A 12,859-nucleotide genomic window follows, 5' to 3' on the forward strand; every position below is an offset into this window, starting at 1 on the left:
TGCACTGTTAGGTCCTATTAGGGCAGAATACATTGCCAAGCTTGAAAACTTTTATGAGGATAAGGCTAGGGAGAAGGCCATCCAAGATGAAATTGCAAGGAAGAGGGAATTATTAGAAGCCATGAAAGAGAGTGGGTATGATGATTATGAGATTCAAGACTCCACTTCTATCCCTTCCACCAATGACCCCTTTCACTATGTTCATCCTTCTGTTGGACTTGGCCAACCATCAAAAGGAACAAAGAGAGCAAACATACAAAGTTATTTCTCATCTTCTGCCAACATTGCCTCTTCTAAATCTAATCCCACTTCCTCCCAGCCAAGTTCTCAACCCACTTTGGATCAACATTGGAAAAAACAATGCAAAGAAACTTCTCACCAATACATTGCTAGATGGTGGTATGATTCAGATATCCCATTTAATGCTGCTCGCTCACCTTATTACCAAGCTATGTGGGACTCTGTTATAGCTACAGGAAAGGGCTTCAAAGGCCCTAGTATGCATGACTTGAGGGGAGCTCTTTTGCAAAAAGAGATATCTTCCATTGATGAGTATTTGGTTGAGTTTAAAGAGTCATGGCTCAAAACAGGTTGTTCCATTATGTCAGATGGATGGACCGATGGAAAGAACCACACTATCATTAATTTCCTTGTTTCTTGCCCTCAAGGAACCATGTTTTTGAAATCAGTTGATGCATCTGATAAGGTAAAGGATGCAATCCTTCTATTTGAGCTTTTGGATAACGTTATTCAGGAAGTTGGGGAGCAGCATGTTGTGCAGGTCATCACTGATAATGCCTCAAACTATGTTCTTGCTGGAAAGATGCTTGAGGCCAAATATAAGACCATATTTTGGACTCCATGTGCTGCACATTGCATAGACCTCATGCTTGAGGATATAGGCAAAGTGGAGTAGGTAAAAAACACTGTAGAGCATGCCAAGTGCATTACAAAATACATTTACAACCACTCATGGGTATTGAACCTAATGAGGAAACACACTGGAGGCAAAGAGCTTGTTAGGCCTGCAATTACGAGATTTGCAACTCACTTCCTCACGTTGCAATGTCTCAATGGTCAACATAAAAACTTGCAGAAAATGTTTTCCTCTGAAGAATGGTCTGAATCTCAGTGAGCTCGTAGACCAGATGGAAAAGACACCAAAAAGAAAGTGTTAGACACTTATTTTTGGAAAAGGTCTGTAGAGCTTGTGAAAATTACCGAGCCCCTTGTTAAGGTGCTAAGGTTGGTGGATGGGGAAAGATTGGCCATGGGCTACATTTATGAAGCTATGGATCAGTCAAAGGAGCAGATACGGGCAGCTTACAAGGACAGGTTAGCTAAATATGGCCGTATATGGGAGATCATTGATAACAGATGGAACAATCAACTCCATCGTCCTATACATGCAGCCGGGTATTTTTTGAACCCAAGGTATCACTATAAAAATCAGCTAGGAGATTAGCATGATGGGGAGGTCAGAGCTGGATTGATTGATTTCTTGGAGCGCATGGTCCCTAACCATGTAGACCAGTTGGAAATACATAGACAGCTTACTATTTTCAATATGGCAAGTGGTACTTTTGGCAAAAACTTGGCAAAGATGGCAAGAGATGTGGACCAACCAGGTAAGCAATTCCAATTTCCATTTTGTTTTTCATTTCAAGTTAAAATTGTTTACGTTCTTTATAATTCAAATTATAAACTAAGTTACTAATTATTGTCTTTTTCTTTGCAGCACATTGGTGGGAGTCATTTGGTGGCCAGTGTCCTCAATTGCAAAGGTTTGCAATTAGAGTCCTCAGTAAAACTTGCAGTGCTTTAGGTTGTGAGCGCAATTGGTCTGTTTTTGAGCGTATACACATGAAGAAGAGAAACCGTTTGGAACAAAAACGATTAAATGATCTTGTTTTTGTGCAATACAACCTTCGACTGAGGAGGAACCAAATGATGAGCAATTCACCTGATCTAGATCCCATTGTGTTGGATGATATTGATCCAACATCAGAATGGGTGGAGGAGACTGAAGATCCTGTGTTTGAGGCTGATTTTGATATCGACATGGCTTTAGCGGGGGATGAGGCAGATTATGTGGCGGCATCAGAACCAGGATCAGTAGCGGCATCAAGGAAAGGCAAGGAACCAATGGAAGGCACTAGTCGTGCAGGTCGACAAACTCGTGCTTCCATTAGGTCCACTTCTATTGTCATTGGTGGCATTGATACTGATGTTGCAGATCAGGCTGAGGCATCCTCAGACTCTGAACCAGATGATGTCTATGTAGCTCCTGATGATGATCCTATGTCTAGTAGTGGTGATGGACTTGATGATTGATCATGTGTACACTGTAGACTTGTAGTAGGCCAATGGCCTCATAGCTTGAAGCATTGTTTTTGGACTTTATAGGCCATTTCGAGCCTCATTTCTTATGTATTTTGCTATTTTGTAGATGATATGTATTGCACTCCGTGCCATTTTGATATATTCACCTCTGCATGGTATATAAATGAGCAAACTTTGCATATTTTGTCTCTATTGGCTTGGAATCATGGTTTTACATCTTAAAAATAGTTTTGTTTCATTAAAAATTAATTATTTAATGTATTTTTTTAAAACCAGTTCGTTTAGACCAAACCCCCAGTTAGACCGGTTCCGGTCGGTAAACCGGTTCATTAGGTGGACCGGTCCGGTCACCGGTTCCGGTTTTAAAAACATTGTTCAAAATCGAATGATTTTTTGCTATCTCAAAACAACAAGCACTCACAATTCACTTTTAAGATTTACTTTATTCTTTTTGAACCACATTTTCATGTTCAAAATGCTATGATTTAATAGATAGTTCTAAATAAACATTAACATATTGTTTAAGTTTCGATAACTACATTAGAGTGTGGACTTCATATTGTTTCTCTTTTTGCAACGGAGCAATACTATAGAATATACAGTGTTGGTAAATGGTTTGGCCATAAAGAGTTTTGCATTATGGTTTTTCAAAGGCATATTTCATCATGGAAACATTTAGAATGATTGAGAAAATAATGTTCTATGGTCAAAATATAAGTGACTTGAGCAGTAGATTAGGAGTGAAATAAAGGAGAAACAAGTTGAATAAAACATACAAAATCATGAAAACGCATTTATATACCATTTTTTTTTTACGTAAATAAGTCTGGCATTGAATATACAACATATACAACCTGCAATTACTACTAAAGCTATTTACCTGTGAATGGTATCCCACTCGTCTTTTTTAGAATAAAGAGGCTTAGATCCTTCAATCTTAATCGCTACAAATAGATATCCTGATAATACTACTGACTATTCATCCTACCCATTACCCCTACACAAATAATAAGTTTGAATGCAAGCTTGGATTGACATCCACTCAAACAACAAACTAGTACCCTTATTCTACTGCAATTACTTTGCACAGTTCAACTATCTAGCTAAGCTACGTAGCCACCCTAACCGTTGACGATAGTAACAAGTATAAATATTTGAAGCTATGGTATTGCAACTGTGCAGTCCATAATTCAAACATGTCCTCTATCAAGCACAAAGATTCCTTGGTTCAATGAACACTCGGAGGCCATACTTCATAAATAGCGTGAGTGATATTTTTTGCTCAACAGGAGTACTGGGATCCAATGAAATTCGATGGCGCAGTAGAATCCCAGCAACGATAGTTTTCATCTGCAAATAGGCCAAGTCCTTGCCCAAGCAGATCCGAGGCCCTGCATTGAATGCAAGGAACTTATAAGCGTTCTGAGGAGGTTCAAACCTGCCATTTTTCATCCATCTTTCAGGCTTGAACTCTAAGCAATCAGGCCCCCATACGGATTCCATCCTGCCCACTGCATAGATTGCATAAGTTATGGAACTCCCCCCTGGAACAAATGTGCCATCTGGTAGGGTGTCATCCTTGAGAACATATTTGGAGTCCTCTGGAACAGCAGGGTAGAGCCTCAGAGTCTCAGTAAGTGCAGCCTTTAGGTAAACCAATTCATCAACCTCTTCAAACTCCAGGGGCTTCTCAATCCACTTTGAAGGATCATGGCCCCTACTTTTGGTTAAAACCTCAGAAAGTTCTCCAATAATATTGTCCTCAACCCGGGGATTCTGGATTAACAACCAGAAGAACCAGCTCATGGCCACAGAAGAAGTATCCCTGCCAGCAAGTATGAAATTCAGGGCGACATGTTGCAGAAACGAATCCGAGTAGGCCTTACCATCTCCATCCTTCTTCTTCATAAACCTGGACAACAAATCATCACGTGGCTGATGTTGTTGAGAAATTTTTACTTCATCTCCAGCTCTGGATCCCTGGGACTGAAGAGAAAACTCAAGTCTCCTCATTCTAATAATCTCAGACAAGTATTTGTCAATTTTGGCAACGCTTTGGCTAAGTTCAACCTCCATGCCACAACCCAACATTTGTCTAATTTTCCATATCGTTGTAGGAAGTAGAGAACGCTGCAGAGTGGCCTCAGTGGCATTGTCAAATGCAATGGCAAAGGGATTAAGAGGAAGACCTGGGGACAATGTCTCTGGGTCCATGCCAAATGCTAGACCACAGATATTGTCAAAATTAAGTCTGAGCAAAAGATCCTGCAAATCAACAGATCTGTGTAGTTCTTGAGCCTGTGCCAGGATAGGCAATAGTCTGTCCTTAATTGATCTGGTGGCCCATCTAGCCATGGCATTTCTTAGAGTCCTTGTGGTGAACTCTAAGGCTGCAGTCTTCCTCTGCACCAACCATATTTCCCCATCACTGTTGAAGATACCATCCCCCAACAGGTCATGAAATGCTGCTTGCCACTGTGGCCCTTTTGGATAGTTGTCAAAATGTGTGCGCAGCATATGCTCTATATTTTCCACATTGGATGTTACCGTCACAAGCCCTTGTTTTCTTGCAAGGAAGGGGATGGCACATGTACAAGTTTGGTACGTTCCTCCAGTTCTTTGGAGATTTTCTGAAACCCAATCATGCAGCCTTGTACTGTTTTGCAGCAGTTCTGGCAGGCTTCCCACCACTGGCCACACCTTGGGGCCTGTCAAAGGACCTGCCAGCTTTAAATACCATGCCACATATGCCACTATTGCACCAAATAGCAATATCCATGTAGAAACCTCCATTGTTGTAACAGTGTGCCTTCTCTATCTGTCCTCTCAGTAACCTGTGAAGCCCCTTCAAAACTGAACTGGTAGAAGTTTTTCCTGGTACTGATTTCAGAATGGTGTTCCTCCTGGTTACAGCAAAAGTCAACAGCAATCAGATTCCAGCCCAGAATTGCTTAACCATTCTCCTTTTCCCTAGTAGACTGAGGTGAGGCGTGGTCTATGAAGGGGAATTTTCAGATAGTGGGAAATTATCGGTGAGAGTGATATTTATTAGTATAGTAATTTAAATTTAAAGTAAATAGTTAGTAAATATCCATAAATATTAAAACATTCATTTCAGGTAGTAAATATAAAAATAATTATAAAAATTATTTAAATTATCAATTTTATTTAATTATTAATTATAAATAGAAATAATATATGATTGTGAATGTAGTTTTGGATATTTATGATGTGTGGAAATTTATATTTATAAATTTCCACATAACATAAATATTCAAAAAATTATATTCACAATAATAACAAGTTGTCCATACATATACAATAATATATGAATTAAACATATACATATTTAAAAAATTATGTAACAAATTTTTTAATTATGGCGATTTACCATTATTTTATCATAAAAATTCTTAAACTATAAATAGAATCTGTTTCAATATCATGGATTAATATTAAGGTTTACTAATATCACATGCCTCAAAATTCATAAGCCATACATTTATATTATGTTTTTTTTTTCTCTTAATCAATTTAATTAAAAATGCATAAAGAGAATAAATACTTTTAAAATAAATCTCAATATTTGATTTTTAACTACTATTAAAAATATTATAGAATATTCCCTAGAGCTTAAATTTTTACCATCCACCTAATAATTACTAATAATTAAATTAAAATTCTAAACTCTATTTCAAAATAAACACACTTATCTACTTAATTAATCCATTTTTAATATTAAAAAAATACTCTTAATTTATTTAATACTTTAAATTATTATTTATTTAATTGTTAATTAAATTTATCTCAAATAATTAAAAAAAATGGTTATTATCTTTTTCACTCCAATTCAATTAACTAAAATAATATCCCTAGCATAAATGATTAAATTTCAATAATTTCTTAAAAACTCAAACATATATATATTCTTTATAAAATATAAAAATAATAAATAATTCCTAAAAAAATAAAACAGATATATTCTTTATAAAATATAAAAATAATAAATAATTCCTTAAAAACAAAATTATAAATTATAAAAATAACTATTAACTAAAAATCGACGCAATAACCCTCACAAAAGCGACATGTCCCGCAAAAATGATAATCCGTTAATCCATTCGATTATAAAACTTAAAAAATCCCTAAATTGACACATACGTTCACACACCTGCCTGACTTTTTTCTATATTGAGCTTAAGAGTTTTATTAGAAAAATAAAGTCAAATGTTTCTAATGAAGGCCATGGCTTTACACACACAACAGGTAATTGAAAACAAAACTGCACTTACACATATAAACAAATGAAGGCCATGGCTTTATATACAGAAGTTGATTGAAAACAAAACAGCACTCACACATATAAACATTATTGAGCATCAATCCCTACTTTCTTCAACTTACCTAGGGTTCTCTCAGATTCTCTCCGAATCTGACCTATAAACATTGTTGAGCATCAATCCCTACTTTCTTCAACTAACCTAAAGTTTACTCAGATTCTCTTTGACTCTCTCTAACAAATTAAAAAAAATGGAAAGAAAAACCTGTTCAGTGACACCATAATCAGGAAAAATGAAGTTAGCTACCCTTCTCCCTGCCTTCACCACAAATAGCCAACTCTAGTTCAGAACATCCTCGTAAAACACCATTTGTTATCTGTTCCAATTGATGCAAAAGAAGATCAAAGTCAAGCTGAGTCCAAAATAAAAAAGAATTTTAAAGGATGGAACAGAAGGAGAAAAAGTAAAGAGGGAAAAAAGAAAATATTTATCAAAAATCACAAATTACTGAATCACATAAATATCTTAGATTTTAGATTTTTGTGATTTATATTAAGAAATATTTGGAACTATTTATATTAATAGACATTTAAAACCAATTAATATGATTTATTCTCAAAACAAGTACCAAAAAATTTTCAAAACAAAAATGAAAAAATTCATCAAAAACAAATACATATTCTCCTTCAAAAAAAACACTAAACGATAATACTAATCAACTAATAAATTATATCTCAAACCTCTGCCGTCTTTGAACTTGATCTATATGTTGCAGATATTCCCTTCTTGATGGCTGCTTCAATACAACAATTTCACACAGAATCTTGCAGATTAATGGAAGCTGAGGACCTGGGAAAAATGATACGATCATGAAGCTGCACATCTCCTGAATAACTTCTCGCAGGCTACGCTTATCATATATAGACTGCCGAGCCGTGTTTGTCAGGCACAAATATCGTGGGATTTGACATTAATATTGCAATCGGAATACATACTCTGCTTCCTTCTTAGGGAGTGTCCAGAAAGTACTTTCCCTCACTGTCTATTCAAGTAATTATTGATGTCGTTGGGAGGAAGATGAGAAATGTGTGGGGGAAGTGGGTCGGACGGCCGCCGGCTTTCGCAGCGCCCAATGTTTACTTCACAACACAATTTCTCACCCACTCTCATAAAATTTCAAAGCTTTAAGAATAGATTAACCGTAAACCAAATTTAATGCTATTATATACACATTACGTTAATAATTCCTCAGACAATTTCAAAAATTACGAGAGATTGGGTTAATAATCTCTGAAACCTTCTACGTCTTCAAATACGGTTGAATAATTATTAATGCATGATTGATTTCTCTGTAACTAAAATTATTTTCAACTGTAATGGCGAATTAGTTTTGAACATCCATCAGAGTATTAGTTTGGGACTTTTTACTAACTGCTCATTAAGTTCTCTGATCTCGCTTCAACGGTTGGCCTTTTTGGGTAATTAAAAATTATGTTCAATCGTTATATTTTCTTTTTATATTACTTATTGATCTAACTCTCTTTTTTTAAATTATATTAACATATAACCGCAAATAATTTGATTATAGACTTTGGAAAATTTAAGAGTGGAGTGAAGTTAAACAATAGTTTGGAATATTTACGAAATTTGATATTATAGATTTTGGAAAATTTGAGAGGGGAGTGAAGTAAAAAAATAGTTTGGAATATTTACAAATGCAACAGGGATTGTTAGGGAAATACAACACTGACTATTAGGGATTGTTAGGAAAGGGAAACAATATTGAGGAATGGGAATTGGGAATTATTGGGAGAAATTTAATAGGGAAATATGGGAGAGGGTTTGAGGGATTTGATGTATGGGAATAGGGTTTAGGGTTTGGGATTAGCTTTATAGGTTTTGAGGTATGAGGTTAGAGGATTTGGGATAGAGTATGTAGGAGAAGGGAGTAATGAATTTAGATGATGGGGAATTAGGGATTAGTGAAGATAAGTGAACGATGGGAGGGAGACAAAATCTTGGTGGCAAAACAGTGAGTTTTAAACCCTCGCAGCAATTGGCTTGAGGATCTATAAAAGAATGTTTTGAGGCTTTTTGTTGCAACCACTATCACCCATAAACCACCGTCTCTTATCATAAAATTTGATGCAATAGCAAGATAGCAAGCCTACCTGGAAAATCTAGGCAAAGTATGAGCAATTTGGTGAAGTTTCCAGCAATTTTCGGGCTTGAAGCTATATGCGCCGCGCTAAAAACCCAGTGCGTCGCGCTCTCTATGTGCGTCGCGCCCATTCAAATTTACACTGGGCAGAAATCCCCAGTGCGCCGCCTGTTATATGCACCGCGCCGATTAGCTACAAGCCAGTTCTCTCCAAAAAATGCACACTCTCACCCAATTCACTCTGAAACGTTTTTCTCCAACCTTGGCATGCAAATGACTTTCATCTTCATGGAAAAACTTTTATATAGACATCAATTTGATTTTTGTTTCTCCAAAACCTATTTTGTAATGTTTTGCAATTGACACTTTTTCACAATTAATAGAACTCTAACCTTTTTGTTTCCTCCTTGATTTTTGGTTGAAATGATGAATTTCTTGGCAATTTTTTGCAGGGATAGCTGACATGGAATTTGGCAAAGGAGACCAGGGCTGCGCCTGGAGAATTCAAGAACTGAAAATTTTGAAAAAATATTACAAAAAACGAAATGTCGATTTATCTTCAAAACAGAGTTTTGAAGAAAAGTCATAATCCATCCATATGACGATAAGAATATTTTGAGATAACAACTTATCAAAGACCTCCCTCTGCCATGCTGGCTTTATTAGACTTTGTCGAAGACCAAATTGACTAACCCTAGACCTAATGACTAAAATGACTGTTATGACCTAGAAACTGCAACAAGACTCCAAATGACTTTAAGATTCGATTTTGATGGACAGACCTGAGCCAGCAGTGCAAAGCATGAGGGGGATGAATGACAAAAGCCCTTCCGTCAGATTTATGGCATGCTCCTAATGAAATGCAACTGATCGAAATCGATGGGACACCTAAACATGAAATGCAAAAAGAGCTTTGATCGCTGACGGAGGGATGACCAAACCGACTCTAACAATAAGAATTCCATTCTCTTGCCCTCTGGAGGTTTCCTTGACACCCTATCAGGGTTTTACCATGTAAATTCATGTAAATTCTTGTGTCTATTGAGTGAATTCATTATCTTGTTTCTTATGTGAATTTTTCTTTCTTGTTTTATGCAATTCACAGGCTCAAAATACCAACAAAATTGCATTAAAGAGCATAAGGTCAGATGAGTACACATAATGCTTTGTAGGTAAAGGATATTTGCAGATTGCGAAGAGGTTAGCAGATCATAAGCATATTACTAGATCTCGAGGTAGGAAACCCCACAGGTGCACCGGTAAATCAAAAGGTGAAAGAAGATACTAGACAATGAGGGTGTTACCAAATGTATAAGCACATGAAACACTAATAAAAAAAACAATAAACTTCCACTAGAACAAGATAACATGCTAAATTTGTAAGGCAATGCCATGAATTAATGGAAAGACCAGGTTTATTTAAGAAAACTAATCATCAAACTACGAAAGGAGAGACCATCAAAGATAAAATCACCCTCTCGTTTGGTACGAAAAGATGATTTTGTTCAGGTCAAAGTTTGTTAAAACATGTGGGGCATCCTTATGTCGATTGTGGATTTCCATAATATTTCTGGATTCAATGAATACGGGTGATGTCAATTATTTGAACTTGCCTAAGTCCGTAGGATGGCAAAATATTCCAGGAATATGCAATCGACTTAAGCTTAGAAAACCAAGTGTATAACAACAAAAAGAAAAAAATAAGACCAAGATAATTGTCATATATATATATATAGAGCAAGTAATTAAAACATCAACAATATGAGAGTAACAAAACTTGTTTATAAAAGCCAACACAACTAACTATATATATACTAAAACTTGTTTATAAAAGCCAACACAACTAACTATATATATATTGCAAGTAATTAAAACATCAACGATATGAGAGTAACAAAACTTTTTTATAAAAGGCAACACAACCCATCAAACAAAAGACAAAAATGAAGGATGAAGCACAAAAAGTCAAATGAGTAAAAGGATTTATTGTTTTAAATAGTTCCAGGGGAATGAGAAATAGTACCAGGTTGCAAAAAGAATAATGCCCTATATCTTGAAGTGGATTCCATGAGGAATATTTAAAATTATATATAAACGAACATGCTTACATTATTTCATTACCATTATTTATTATTATTGTTGTTATTTTAGTTTAGGTTTTATTGTAGCCTTTAGTTTTAGTTTAATATGTACTTTAGTTTATATATATATATATATATATATATATATATATATATATCAAGTAATTAATAAAAACATCAACGATAGGAGAGTAAAAAAACTTGTTTATAAAAGACAACACAACCTATCAAGCAAAAGACAAAAATGAAGGATGAAGCGCAAAAAGCCAAATGAGTAAAAGGATTTATTGTCTTAAACAGTTCACAGTGGAATGAGAAATCATACCAGATTGCAAAAAGAATAATGCCCTATATCTTGAAGTGGATTCCACGAGGAAGATTTAAAAATTATATATAGACGAACATGCTTACATTATTTTTTAATTTCAATACCATTATATTATTATTATTATTATTATTATTTTAGTTTAGTTTCTATCGTAGCCTTTAGTTTTAGTTTAATATGTACTTTAGTTTAATGTAGTTTCAATAAAAAAAAAAAAAAAATTGTAATACTTGGTAGGACCTTCTATTTTCTATTATATATATAAGGAAAATTTACACCACACAGTGTTACATGGTGGCCTCAAATCGCCTCAAGGGGAAACCGAGTCTGTTGGCCACCGGTCAGCATTATACGCCATCCAAAACCAAAATTGCTTCAGTATTTCTTTCAAGGCTACGTAGGTCTCAGTCACATGTCCAAATATTATATAACTTCTAACATAAACAACAGGAAATTTAATTTCTAGCTGCATAGACAAAAACTATGTCTATAGGAACTACTCCTTCTAGACATTCTGCTCCTCAGAGTCTGAGGCAACAGGAGCGGGATCATTATCAGTTGCCTCTGGATCATTATCAGTTGCCTCTGGCATTCCAAACAGCTCCACGATGCAAGGGATGTGACAGTCGATACGATCCATCCTGACATCCTATTTGTGCAACTGGAATAGGATTTTTTCCATATCTTTTTTGTAATTGGGCAGGCCCTACAGTGTGACTGCCATCCCCATAGAAATTTGTTCCATTTCTTTACCAAGAAATACAGGTACAGGGTGTGTTTGAATTGCATGATTCTACCTCTTGTGTTCCCTGGGTCGGGAACCATCGTCCTCTAGATCTCTATCTCGTCATCCGGTTCCAGCTCATGTTTTATCTCATCCTCCCATTCATCTATCAACTTTCGGATGCCATCGTATGTTTCCTCTCTATATGTTGCAACAGCTTATGCTATGATGTGCTCACCTGGCTTTCGACCCCTGCAGCCTTCCATCGGGTTGGGTCTCTTGGCTGCTCGAGGAGTTAGGCCTTTACTTCCATGACCACGCCCATGTTTAGTCGGATCCATATATTATTCCTTGATGCCGTGTAAACATTCAAATACTACTAGATCCTTGATGTCTTTCATCAATCCCTCACAACTGGTCATACCTTACTTCTCTGTGTTGCCTAGCCTGCAGCGAGTTAGAGAGTTCATGTGGCCATAGGTGGTCTAGGGTATTGGGTTCCAAGCTCAGATCCTTAGTCTTTTCCCTGTGTTGCTCCCCCTTACCCTAGCTCAGAAGCTCGTCACCCCCTGCATTTGGAACCCAACGTTTAGGCCCTTCTCAACCCAGTCTTTACAATTGTTGCCATACCCACATGCCCCTTCCTCTGTTTGCAACTTCCTGCCATGGGAGTGCTTTCCTCTCTGCCAATTGTGCCCCACAAGGTCCCTATTGGCATTTTTTCTGCCATGCATATGCAATTTCCAAGTATTTCTCAGCAGAGTACTCGCATTGCCAGTATCCCATAACCCTACCCGTGACTTAGCTATTCATCTCTTAGCTTCACTCAACCCCCCAGCATGTCTTGCCCGCTATTACCAATTTCCCCCGGACTGGGTTACCAGGTATGGGCTTGTAGCTTGGCTCAGCCCCGTAAACTCCATGCTATTGCCAAAATTTGGCTCA

At 36.4% G+C, this 12,859-nt stretch overlaps 1 pseudogene across 3 annotated transcripts; it reads right to left on the reverse strand.

Moving 5' to 3' along the window:
* Window positions 1-3,109: 3,109 nt before the first annotated feature.
* On the reverse strand, window positions 3,110-7,634 carry LOC149147189 (cytochrome P450 86A22 pseudogene; annotated as a pseudogene). 3 transcript variants are annotated; one of them, XR_016262634.1, is made up of 3 exons: window positions 7,364-7,634; window positions 6,930-6,999; window positions 3,110-5,246 (listed from the first exon to the last, which is right to left on the reverse strand). The product of XR_016262634.1 is annotated as a cytochrome P450 86A22 pseudogene, transcript variant X2 (transcript). The 3 variants fall into 3 exon arrangements; XR_016262635.1 differs by having other exon boundaries at window positions 6,888-6,999; XR_016262633.1 differs by lacking the exon at window positions 6,930-6,999.
* Window positions 7,635-12,859: the final 5,225 nt, after the last annotated feature.

This window comes from Pinus tabuliformis, chromosome 9 (assembly GCF_031772625.1).
Source record: "Pinus tabuliformis cultivar Carrire ecotype Pingquan chromosome 9, CPIR1, whole genome shotgun sequence".
Taxonomy (NCBI): domain Eukaryota; kingdom Viridiplantae; phylum Streptophyta; class Pinopsida; order Pinales; family Pinaceae; genus Pinus; species Pinus tabuliformis.